The 11,251-nt window shown below is 41.7% G+C and overlaps 1 long non-coding RNA gene across 2 annotated transcripts; it reads left to right on the top strand.

Moving 5' to 3' along the window:
- Positions 1-3,616: 3,616 nt before the first annotated feature.
- LOC127923113 (uncharacterized) lies at positions 3,617-10,657 on the top strand. Of its 2 annotated transcripts, none has more exons than XR_008113394.1 (3): positions 3,617-3,925; positions 4,398-4,576; positions 9,648-10,657. It is a non-coding gene; the product is annotated as an uncharacterized LOC127923113 (long non-coding RNA). The 2 variants fall into 2 exon arrangements; XR_008113393.1 differs by lacking the exon at positions 9,648-10,657 and adding an exon at positions 8,792-9,639.
- The last annotated feature ends 594 nt before the right edge of the window (positions 10,658-11,251 follow it).

Raw genomic sequence — 11,251 nt, 5'->3', positions numbered from 1 at the left:
TTTTTTACTGCAACCGCCAATGACAGGAGCACGAAGGAACCCGCTCTCAGTGTAGACAGTCTGCTGCTGCTGCTTCATGATAATCGTTATAACATATACGGCAGGAGTCAGAAAGCAGGTGCAGAAGGTGAGTTTTAATACTGAACAAATACAAAAGCACAAACACAGAGAGCGTACTGAACGTGAGAGGAAATAACAATAACACCTAAGCACTGATGACAACAGAGGGCTAAATAAGGGAGAAGTAATCAGGGAAGTGATTAAGTCCAGGTGTCCCTAATGATGAGGCAGACGTGTGCGTAATGAAGGTTGCCTGGTGTGCGTAATGAAGGTTGCCTGGTGTGCGTAATGAAGGTTGCCTGGTGTGCGTAATGAAGGTTGCCTGGTGTGCGTAATGAAGGTTGCCTGGTGTGCGTAATGATTGGTTGCCTGGTGTGCGTAATGAAGGTTGCCTGGTGTGCGTAATGAAAGTTGCCTGGTGTGCATAATGAAGGTTGCCTGATGTGCATAATGAAGGTTGCCTGGTGTGCGTAAGGATTGGTTGCCTGGTGTGCGTAATGAAGGTTGCCTGGTGTGCGTAATGATTGGTTGCCTGGTGTGCGTAATGAAGGTTGCCTGGTGTTTGTAATGAAGGTTGCCTGGTGTGCGTAATGAAGGTTGCCTGGTGTTTGTAATGAAAGTTGCCTGGTGTGCATAATGAAGGTTGCCTGGTGTGCGTAATCATTGGTTGCCATGGCTCTCAAGAGAAGACAGGCTATGTGCACACTGCCCACAAAATAAGGTGGAAACTGAGCTGCACTTGCTAACTTCCTGCCAAATGTATGACCATATTAGAGACACATATTTCCCTTAGATTAAACAGACCCACAAAGAATTAGAAAACAAATACGATTTTGATAAACTCACATATCTATTAGGTGAAATACCACAGTGTGTGCAATCGCAGCAGCAATGAAGAACAAACACCATTGTAAATACAACCTATATTTATGTTTATTTCTTTTTTCTTTTTTGTACTTTAACTATTTGCACATCATAACAAAACTGTATATAGACATAATATGACTTTTGAAATGTCTTCATTCAATTTGACCTTTTATGAGTGTAATGTTTACTGTTAATTTTTTTATTGTTAATTTTCCTTTAGTTTATTATCTATTTGACTTGCTTTGGCAATGTAAACATATGTTTCTCATGCCAATAAAGCACCTTAAATTGAAATTGAGGGAGCGAGAGAGATAAAGAAAAGAGAGAGAGAGAGAGAGCAGGGTTGTGCACAGAAGTTAGATGGGAATGCAATATGTACATTCCAAAATGGTGACAAATACTGACATTTAATCCATTACAAATGATATGACCTTCCCCTGGACTAAATATAAAACACTAAACCCTCTCTCTGACTGAAATGGAAAAAGCATGACCCTCCCCCATTTCTTAAAGGAAATAGAGTAAGTGCATACATTTCTGCCTGTCCCTAAAGCAGGGCTTCTTAAACTTTTTCAGCCTGGGACCCAAATTAGATATTCTGTGTTTTCCTGGGACCTAAGCTCAGGAAAATATGCAACTATACATAAATATCGTACATTTCATTGCTCTTATGCCTAAAACAAATGCAATATAGACTAAAACAAATAATAATTAAATATCCATATAAATATGTATTTATTTTATTTTAAATATTATTTTCCTCCATTAAAAACACTTACATATCTGTCTAGGTTGGAACTGTTGCTGTTAAAATACAATCAGTCATTTTCATTCTGAACTGGAATAAACAGATTGATCACATCACACAGATGAATAACAGAACACACACACACTGTACATATTACTGTAGAAATTAAAATGATCAGGCCTACTGTACATCTTACTGTAGAAATTAAAATGATCAGACCTACTGTACATATTACTGTAGAAATTAAAATGATCAGACCTACTGTATATCTTACTGTAGAAATTAAAGTTATCAGGCCTACTGTGCATCTTATTGTAAAAATTAAAGTTATCAGGCCTACTGTACATCTTACTGTAGAAATTCAAACGATCAGACCTACTGTACATCTTACTGTAGAAATTAAAGTTATCAGGCCTACTGTGCATCTTATTGTAGAAATTAAAGTTATCAGGCCTACTGTGCATCTTACTGTAGAAATTAAAGTTATCAGGCCTACTGTGCATCTTATTGTAGAAATTAAAGTTATCAGGCCTACTGTACATCTTATTGTAGAAATTAAAATGATCAGACCTACTGTGCATCTTATTGTAGAAATTAAAGTTATCAGGCCTACTGTACATCTTACTGTAGAAATTAAAGTTATCAGACCTACTGTGCATCTTACTGTAGAAATTAAAGTTATCAGGCCTACTGTGCATCTTATTGTAGAAATTAAAGTTATCAGGCCTACTGTACATATACTGTAGAAATTATTGTTGAAAGAAAGTCTAGGTTGGAACTGTTGCTGTTAAAATACAATACATATGTTTTTATTCTGACCTGGAATAAAGTGACTGATCACATCTGTAGACCAGAAAACCCCCCACACAGTCCTAATGAGAGCAGGTCTATTCTGGGCTCTGTTTTTAACAGTGCAACACTGAGGTCAAGCTCAGCCTTGAAACTGTTTCTGTACATGTTTTATAAGTGTCAGAGTTGAGAACCCCGACTCACATAGGTATGTGGTGCCAAACTGGACCAGAACATCTACTGCTTTCTCAGTCAGGCAGGAGACCGCTTCCTACTGTACATGAACAACCCAGAACTGTGTGTTTGCCTCAAAAAGCATCTTGCTTCAATCAGTTTATTCCAGTTAAGAATAAAAATTATTATTGTATTTTAACAGCAACAGTTCCAACCTAGACTAGTTTTCAACAAAACAAAAATCATTTTTCATCTTCGTCTGTACTGTTATTTAGGGTTGCAGTATCAGTAGCTGTCTTGTTTTGGCGAATGTGAGCTATAAGCCGTGTACAAGGCCAGGGGATTGTTTGAAAGAGAAACTCACATCTACTACTATGAGAGTTCCTGAAGCCTTCTACCCTGTTCTGAAATAACTCCCTGGGTTTACCATCATGCTGTGGATGTTTGGTCAGGACGTGTCGTTTTAATCATTTGTTCGTTATGCGAGTCTCATTGCTAAGCACTTCCACACACAAAACATATTGTGGGCGCTCCTCGTTATAAATTTGTATGAAAGAGAGAGAACCTCATCGCTGTATATGCGTTTCATGACAATTGAGCTCAGTCAGAACCTATGGCGAGCATGAGTCCATTTGATGATGACAACGGCGAGTGGGAATGACAAGTCAGTGGCTGACAGCGCTTCATCTGCTGCCTGAACGACGACGCTGCGTCGTGTGTGTCGCGGAGTGATCTTCAAGAAAACTGCAGAAAAAGAGATCCGGTAAACCCGGAAGCACATAGGCATCTCTCACTCGCGCAGCTGCCAAACTGAGCAGAGACCGCTGCTTAATTAAGCAGAAAGCACAGATGCACTTGGCCAAATCAATAACAGTAGTTAATGAAACAATTATAAATGTACACTGACACGCCGCGACCCACCATTAACAGGTCCGGGTCGCGACCCATACTGTAAACAAGGCGGCCCTAAAGTGTCATGGATTTATTCAATAGTCCAGTTGGGGGCGATAATGCAAAATATTGGTTGACACACACCAATAAAGTCAACTGAAGAAGAAAAAGCAGAACAATTTTGTCTTTACAAATATTTTCCTGTTTGTGAGATAATTTACTTGTTCTCTGTAATATCGTATAGATTTGGAATCGTGACATTATCTACGGTGGAGGAAAATATGCAGGTTTCTCGACTCATTCCCTGACTATGAGAAGGGATTGAGTGACGATTCGTTTAGCAAACCTTGTGACCCAGCATGACACCGTGAACAAGATTGGTCGACCGTCTGCTGGGTGAGGCGATATACGTTCCTCCATTCATTAACGGGGTTCCTATATTCTCATTTCTTTAAATATCTCTACCAGGAACTCTTAAATCGAGATAGCTGTGTATTTTGCTACTGCATGGCCAGTGTGAGCCAGAATACTAACTAGCCTGTTGTTCTTTCAAATGCGATGGTCAGTGGATAAACTGGCTCTGAGTTGAGCATATGTCAGAAAACGAACTAGTAGCCAGTTGTTGTTGTCCATGGTGGAATAATATCAAACCCACAGGCTCCTGAAGCACATATGTCCCACACGAACTCCCGAGTCTAGTTAGCATTTCGCTACCTAGCTAGGCTGTTTGATGACCAAACGGATGATCTGAATCAAACACTAACGTTAGTTAGCCATCCTCGGCGACAATGTTATTGTGGCGCAGGAATGTAAGATTCGTGTTTTAAGTTGAACTGGCATTGATGTTTTTGTTTACTACTGGTTTCAGATCCGAAGCAAGATACATTGTCGCCATGTTTCGTGTTTCGTTAAGGACTCAGAGTGCCCTTCCTGCGGAAGGAAATGTCGACTCCCCGAACACTTAAAACAAAGTAACTGTACTACTGTAGCCAACACAATTAGAAAATAAGACAGGCGAAGAAATACATTGTTTCAACAATGGATCCGGTAAGTCTATTTCCTTTTAACAGTATAGGCCAGATGTGCCATATAAAATGTCTAGGCCTAGTATTCATAATCTGTGATCCACCACATCCCTGTGGACTGTGTTAATGGATGGACAAAAACGACGGTAAAACTTGTTGGAATTTGTTTTCCTTCGGCAAAGTAACCTACTACTTTATCATGTTTAGGAATCTGTGTCTATTACTTAATTATCTCTCCTTCCTCCGGAACAAGTGTCCACTTGTTCACCTCCACTGATATGAAAGTTTGATGATCCATTATATGACCAGATACTCACTCTACGATGAAAAGACATCTTCTTCTGTGGGGTTTATCGGCTGTTGGCATCCAACGTTATGGTGCATTAGGCCACCTACTGTATTGTGGGCCAGCGACAGGAATCAAGGAACTAAATCCTATCTGCATCTGCCAGCCCCGTTTCTCTTAAAAAATACAAATATTTGCGACTGTATCGAATGATGTTCTATACTGGACAGTATGCTGATCAAACTCAATTCCTGTATCCTGCGTTCTCCCTCATCATACTGGACCAGTCTTCTCCACTGTCTCTGTTTCCCTATCATACTGCCCACACTGTATCAGTACATTCTCCACTGTCTCTGTTTCCCTATCATACTGCCCACACTGTATCAGTACATTCTCCACTGTCTCTGTTTCCCTATCATACTGCCCACACTGTATCAGTGTTTCATTACTGCCACACTGTATCAGTACATTCTCCACTGTCTCTGTTTCCCTATCATACTGCCCACACTGTATCAGTACATTCTCCACTGTCTCTGTTTCCATACTGCCCACACTGTATCATACATTCTCCACTGTCTCTGTTTCCCTATCATACTGTATCAGTACATTCTCCACTGTCACATACTGCCCACACTGTGTCAGTACATTATCCACTGCCCACACTGTCTCTGTTTCCCTATCAGTACATTCTCCACTGTCTCTGTTTCCCTATCATACTGCCCACACTGTATCAGTACATTCTCCACTGTCTCTGTTTCCCTATCATACTGCCCACACTGTATCAGTACATTCTCCACTGTCTCTGTTTCCCTATCATACTGCCCACACTGTATCAGTACATTCTCCACTGTCTCTGTTTCCCTATCATACTGCCCACACTGTATCAGTACATTATCCACTGTCTCTGTTTCCCTATCATACTGCCCACACTGTATCAGTACATTATCCACTGTCTCTGTTTCCCTATCATACTGCCCACACTGTATCAGTACATTCTCCACTGTCTCTGTTTCCCTATCATACTGCCCACACTGTATCAGTACATTCTTTCCACTGTCTCTGTCCACTTCTCTGTTTCCCTATCATACTGCCCACACTGTATCAGTACATTCTCCACTGTCTCTGTTTCCCTATCATACTGCCCACACTGTGTCAGTACATTCTCCACTGTCTCTGTTTCCCTATCATACTGCCCACACTGTATCAGTCTCTGTTTCCCTATCACACTGTATCAGTCATTCTCCACTGTCTCTGTTTCCCTATCATACATTCTCCACTGTCTCTGCCCACACTGTATCAGTACATTCTCCACTGTCTCTGTTTCCCTATCATACTGCCCACACTGTATCAGTACATTCTCCACTGTCTCTGTTTCCCTATCATACTCATACATTCTCCACTGCCTGTTTCCCTACACTGTATCAGTACATTCTCCACTGTCTCTGTTTCCCTATCATACTGCCCACACTGTATCAGTGTCTCTGTTTCCCTATCATACTGCCCACACTGTATCAGTACATTCTCCACTGTCTCTGTTTCCCTATCATACTGCCCACACTGTCTCTGTTTCCCTAGCCCACACTATCATTCTCCACTGTCTCTGTTTCCCTATCATACTGCCCACACTGTATCAGTACATTCTCCACTGTCTCTGTTTCCCTATCATACTGCCCACACTGTATCAGTACATTCTCCACTGTCTCTGTTTCCCTATCATACTGCCCACACTGTATCAGTACATTCTCCACTGTCTCTGTTTCCCTATCATACTGCCCACACTGTATCAGTACATTCTCCACTGTCTCTGTTTCCCTATCATACTGCCCACACTGTATCAGTACATTCTCCACTGTCTCTGTTTCCCTATCATACTGCCCACACTGTATCAGTACATTCTCCACTGTCTCTGTTTCCCACTATCATACTGCCCACACTGTATCAGTACATTCTCCACTGTCTCTGTTTCCCTATCATACTGCCCACACTGTATCAGTACATTCTCCACTGTCTCTGTTTCCCTATCATACTGCCCACACTGTATCAGTACATTCTCCACTGTCTCTGTTTCCCTATCATACTGCCCACACTGTATCAGTACATTCTCCACTGTCTCTGTTTCCCTATCATACTGCCCACACTGTATCAGTACATTCTCCACTGTCTCTGTTTCCCTATCACTGTCTCTGTTTCCCTATCATACTGCCCACACTGTATCAGTGTCTCTGTTTCCCTATCATACTGCCCACACTGTATCAGTACATTCTCCACTGTCTCTGTTTCCCTATCATACTGCCCACACTGTATCAGTACATTCTCCACTGTCTCTGTTTCCATTCTCCACTCATATACTGCCCACACTGTATCAGTACATTCTCCACTGTCTCTGTTTCCCCATCATACTGCCCACACTGTATCAGTACATTCTCCACTGTCTCTGTTTCCCCATCATCATACAGTACATTCTCCACTGTCTCTGTTTCACATACTGTATCAGTACATTCTCCACTGTCTCTGTTTCCCATATCATACTGCCCACACTGTATCAGTACATTCTCCACTGTCTCTGTTTCCCCATCATACTGCCCACACTGTATCAGTACATTCTCCACTGTCTCTGTTTCCCCCATCATATACTGCCCACACTGTATCAGTACATTCTCCACTGTCTCTGTTTCCCCATCATACTGCCCACACTGTATCAGTACATTCTCCACTGTCTCTGTTTCCCCATCATACTGCCCACACTGTATTCAGTACATTCTCCACTGTCTCTGTTTCCCCATCATACTGCCCACACTGTATCAGTACATTCTCCACTGTCTCTGTTTCCCATACTGCCCACACTGTATCAGTACATTCTCCACTGTCCTGTTTCACACTGTATCAGTACATTCTCCACTGTCTCTGTTTCCCCATCATACTGCCCACACTGTATCAGTACATTCTCCACTGTCTCTGTTTCCCCATCATACTGCCCACACTGTATCAGTACATTCTCCACTGTCTCTGTTTCCCCATCATACTGCCCACACTGTATCAGTACATTCTCCACTGTCTCTGTTTCCCCATCATACTGCCCACACTGTATCAGTACATTCTCCACTGTCTCTGTTTCCATCATACTGCCCACACTGTATCAGTACATTCTCCACTGTCTCTGTTTCCCATCATACTGCCCACATCAGTACTGTATACTGCCCACACTGTATCAGTACATTCTCCACTGTCTCTGTTTCCCTATCATACTGCCCACACTGTATCAGTACATTCTCCACTGTCTCTGTTTCCTGGCAGTAATCACATCTTCCTGTTGAATGATTTCCTATCACATTTAATCACTTATTCAGCTGGCTGTGTCCTACTCTTAGCCTTGTAAGGAAAGCCTCCTCTCTTCTGTCCATTCCTACCATCCTCCCCTACTTTACTCTGTACCTGAAGTAGGGGTGGCAGGTAGCCTAGTGGTTTAGAGCGTTGGGCCAGTAACCTGAGCCGACTAGGTGAAAAATCTGTCAATGTACCTTTGAGCAACTTAACCCTAATTGCTCCTGTAAGTCGCTCTAGATAAGAGTTTCTGCTAAATGACTCAAATATAAACAATGAATAGAGGCCTGACCTTATTGTCACTGTTCCACTGCTCCTGCCATCTCTGCACCACCACTGCCCATGTCATTCCCCCAGCCTCTGCTTTGCTCATTGGCACCTCCACTTCCTGTCTCCTAAGGACGTGTTTAACAAGCACATCTACTCATTCCCTTCCACCCCCACATGGGCTGGGACCCGAGCAAAGCTTATGTGGACACCCATCTGTCTCACCCGGGCATGAATTTGAATTCCCTCATGTAGTGCGCCTTGTCTGCTATGTGAGCTAAATGATTGTAGACTCATCAATGCAGCACATGAGTCAGAACATATAACTACACTGTCTGTTTTGACTTCTTCTGCCCACTGCAGTACGGCCATCAGCTCTGCCATGTACACAGCCAGGTGGTCTGTAATACGTCTCCTGACAGCCACCTCACTTTCCTGTTCAACAAAGGCTGGTCCAGTCTGACCTGTCCTTGGGTCTTTTAATCCATCTGTATTTATGGGCAAAATAATACCGATTTACAGTTTCCAGTCACCTTTTAAAGAACTGTCATGTATCAACCCCCTCCCGGTCTTTCTTTACTCTCTCCAACACGTGTAAATCAACTACTGGAGGTGGGAGGAGCCATGGTGGACTCACAGCGATAGGTACTGTGGGGCTAAAGTCCCTGCAATACAATCCCATCTGCCTCCTCTGGTTATCACCCACCCATTCAAAGCTGTTATTCTGTCCACATTCATCCTCCTAACTTTTCTGTAGCTCCCCTTTTGTGGGGTGAGACACCCAACGTTCCTGTGACTAAACCCAATAATGAATTCCCAGCGATTACTTTCTAATATGTAATGGCAATGACAAATACTTTTAAAAAAACGGAAGGCAGTTGTTAACAGTCAAAGTAAAAAATGTATATCATAGATATATTATTTTGGTGGAAAATGTTATTTTTTGATTTTAAGTTTAGGGTCATGCATAAGGTTAGCAGTGTGGTTAAGATCAGGTTTAAGATGAATCATTTTAGGAAGATACATTTTTGAAAAGGATGGTTTATGACTTTGTGGCTGTGGTAGCTGGTGTCAACCTGGCCATTCAGTGTTTTTTCTCAAAGTTGCTGGCATGTCACGTGTCCTTCTTTTATCAGTACACTCATCACAACCTAATCATTATGAAACGTATAGTCAGTCAAATAAGCCACAAGTCGCCTCTTCCTCTTTGTTTCAAAAGGAAATGACTGGTATAATAAACTAGCCGGAGCGAAAAGGCAGAGGCTGGATTTCGAAAAGGTCGAGGCTGGATCTCGCTCCATGCTCCAGGCAAATTGGGCATGCTCCGCTCTTCAGTCCGCTCTAGCTCCTTTCTGCTCACAAACTCTGGTGCATAAGATGCTGTGTATTTTAACATATTAAAACAAAAGAGATCAATAATATTTGTCCAGCATTTGCTGCTGTTTGCAGATGTGCATAATATGCTGCGATCCTAATTCAAAAGCATTTAATAACTCCAAATAACAAAAACGTAGCTATAGGTTGTTGTAGCATTTACACTTAAAACATGTTTTTCATTTTTTGCACTGCATGGGTCATTGGTACATTTCCATGACATAGACTGACCAGATGAATCCGGTTGAAAGCTATGATCCCTTATTGATGTCACTTGTTAAATCCACTTCAATCAGAGTAGATGAAGAGGAGGAGACAGGTTAAAGAAGGATTTTTAAGCCTTGAGACAATTGAGACATGGATTGTGTATGTGTGCAATTCAGAGGGTGAATTGGCAAGACAAAACAAAAGATTAAAGTGCCTTTGAATGGGGTATGATAGTAGGTGCCAGGCGCACCGGTTTGAGTGTGTCAAGAACTGCAACGCAGCTGGGTTTTTCATGCTCAACAGTTTCCCGTGTGAATCAAGAATGGTCCACCACCCAAAGGACATCCAGCCAATTTGACACAACTGTGGGAAGCATTGGGAGTCAACATGGGCCAGCATCCCTGTAGAATGCTTTCGACACCTTGTAGAGTGTATACTAAGAATGATAATCAAATCAAATCAAATGTATTTGTCACAAACACATGGTTAGCAGATGTTAATGCGAGTGTAGCGAAATGCTTGTGCTTCTAGTTCTGACAATGCAGTAATAACCAACGAGCAATCTAACCTAACAATTCCAAAACTACTACCTTATACACACAAGTGTAAAGGGATAAAGAATATGTACTTAAAGATATATGAATGAGTGATGGTACAGAACGGCATAGGCAAGATGAAGTAGATGGTAACGAGTACAGTATATACATATGAGATGTGTAATGTAGGATATGTAAACAAAAGTGGCATAGTTTAAAGTGGCTAGTGATTCATGTATTACATAAAGATGCAGTAGATGATATAGAGTACATTATATACATATGAGATGTGTAATGTAGGGTATGTAAACATTATATTAAGTAGCATTGTTTAAAGTGGCTAGTGATATATTTTTCCATCAATTTCCATCATTATTAAAGTGGCTGGAGTTGAGTCAGTGTGTTGGCAGCAGCCACTCAATGTTAGTGGTGGCTGTTTAACAGTCTGATGGCCTTGAGATAGAAGCTGTTTGTCAGTCTCTCGGTCCTTGCTTTAATGTCAATCACCACCTTCCGGAGACACCTGAAACCCCACCTCTTTAAGGAATACCTAGGATAGGATAAAGTAATCCTTCTCACCCCCCTTAAAAGATTTAGATGCACTATTGTAAAGTGGCTGTTCCACTGGATGTCATAAGGTGAATGCACCAATTTGTAAGTCGCTCTGGATAAGAGCGTCTGCTAAATGACTTAAATGTTAAATGTA

Source organism: Oncorhynchus keta, unplaced genomic scaffold, assembly GCF_023373465.1.
Source record: "Oncorhynchus keta strain PuntledgeMale-10-30-2019 unplaced genomic scaffold, Oket_V2 Un_contig_28383_pilon_pilon, whole genome shotgun sequence".
NCBI classification, from domain to species: Eukaryota; Metazoa; Chordata; class Actinopteri; order Salmoniformes; family Salmonidae; genus Oncorhynchus; species Oncorhynchus keta.
The sequence above is the reverse complement of the archived record's forward strand: the minus strand, read 5'-3'. Positions and strand labels throughout refer to the sequence as shown.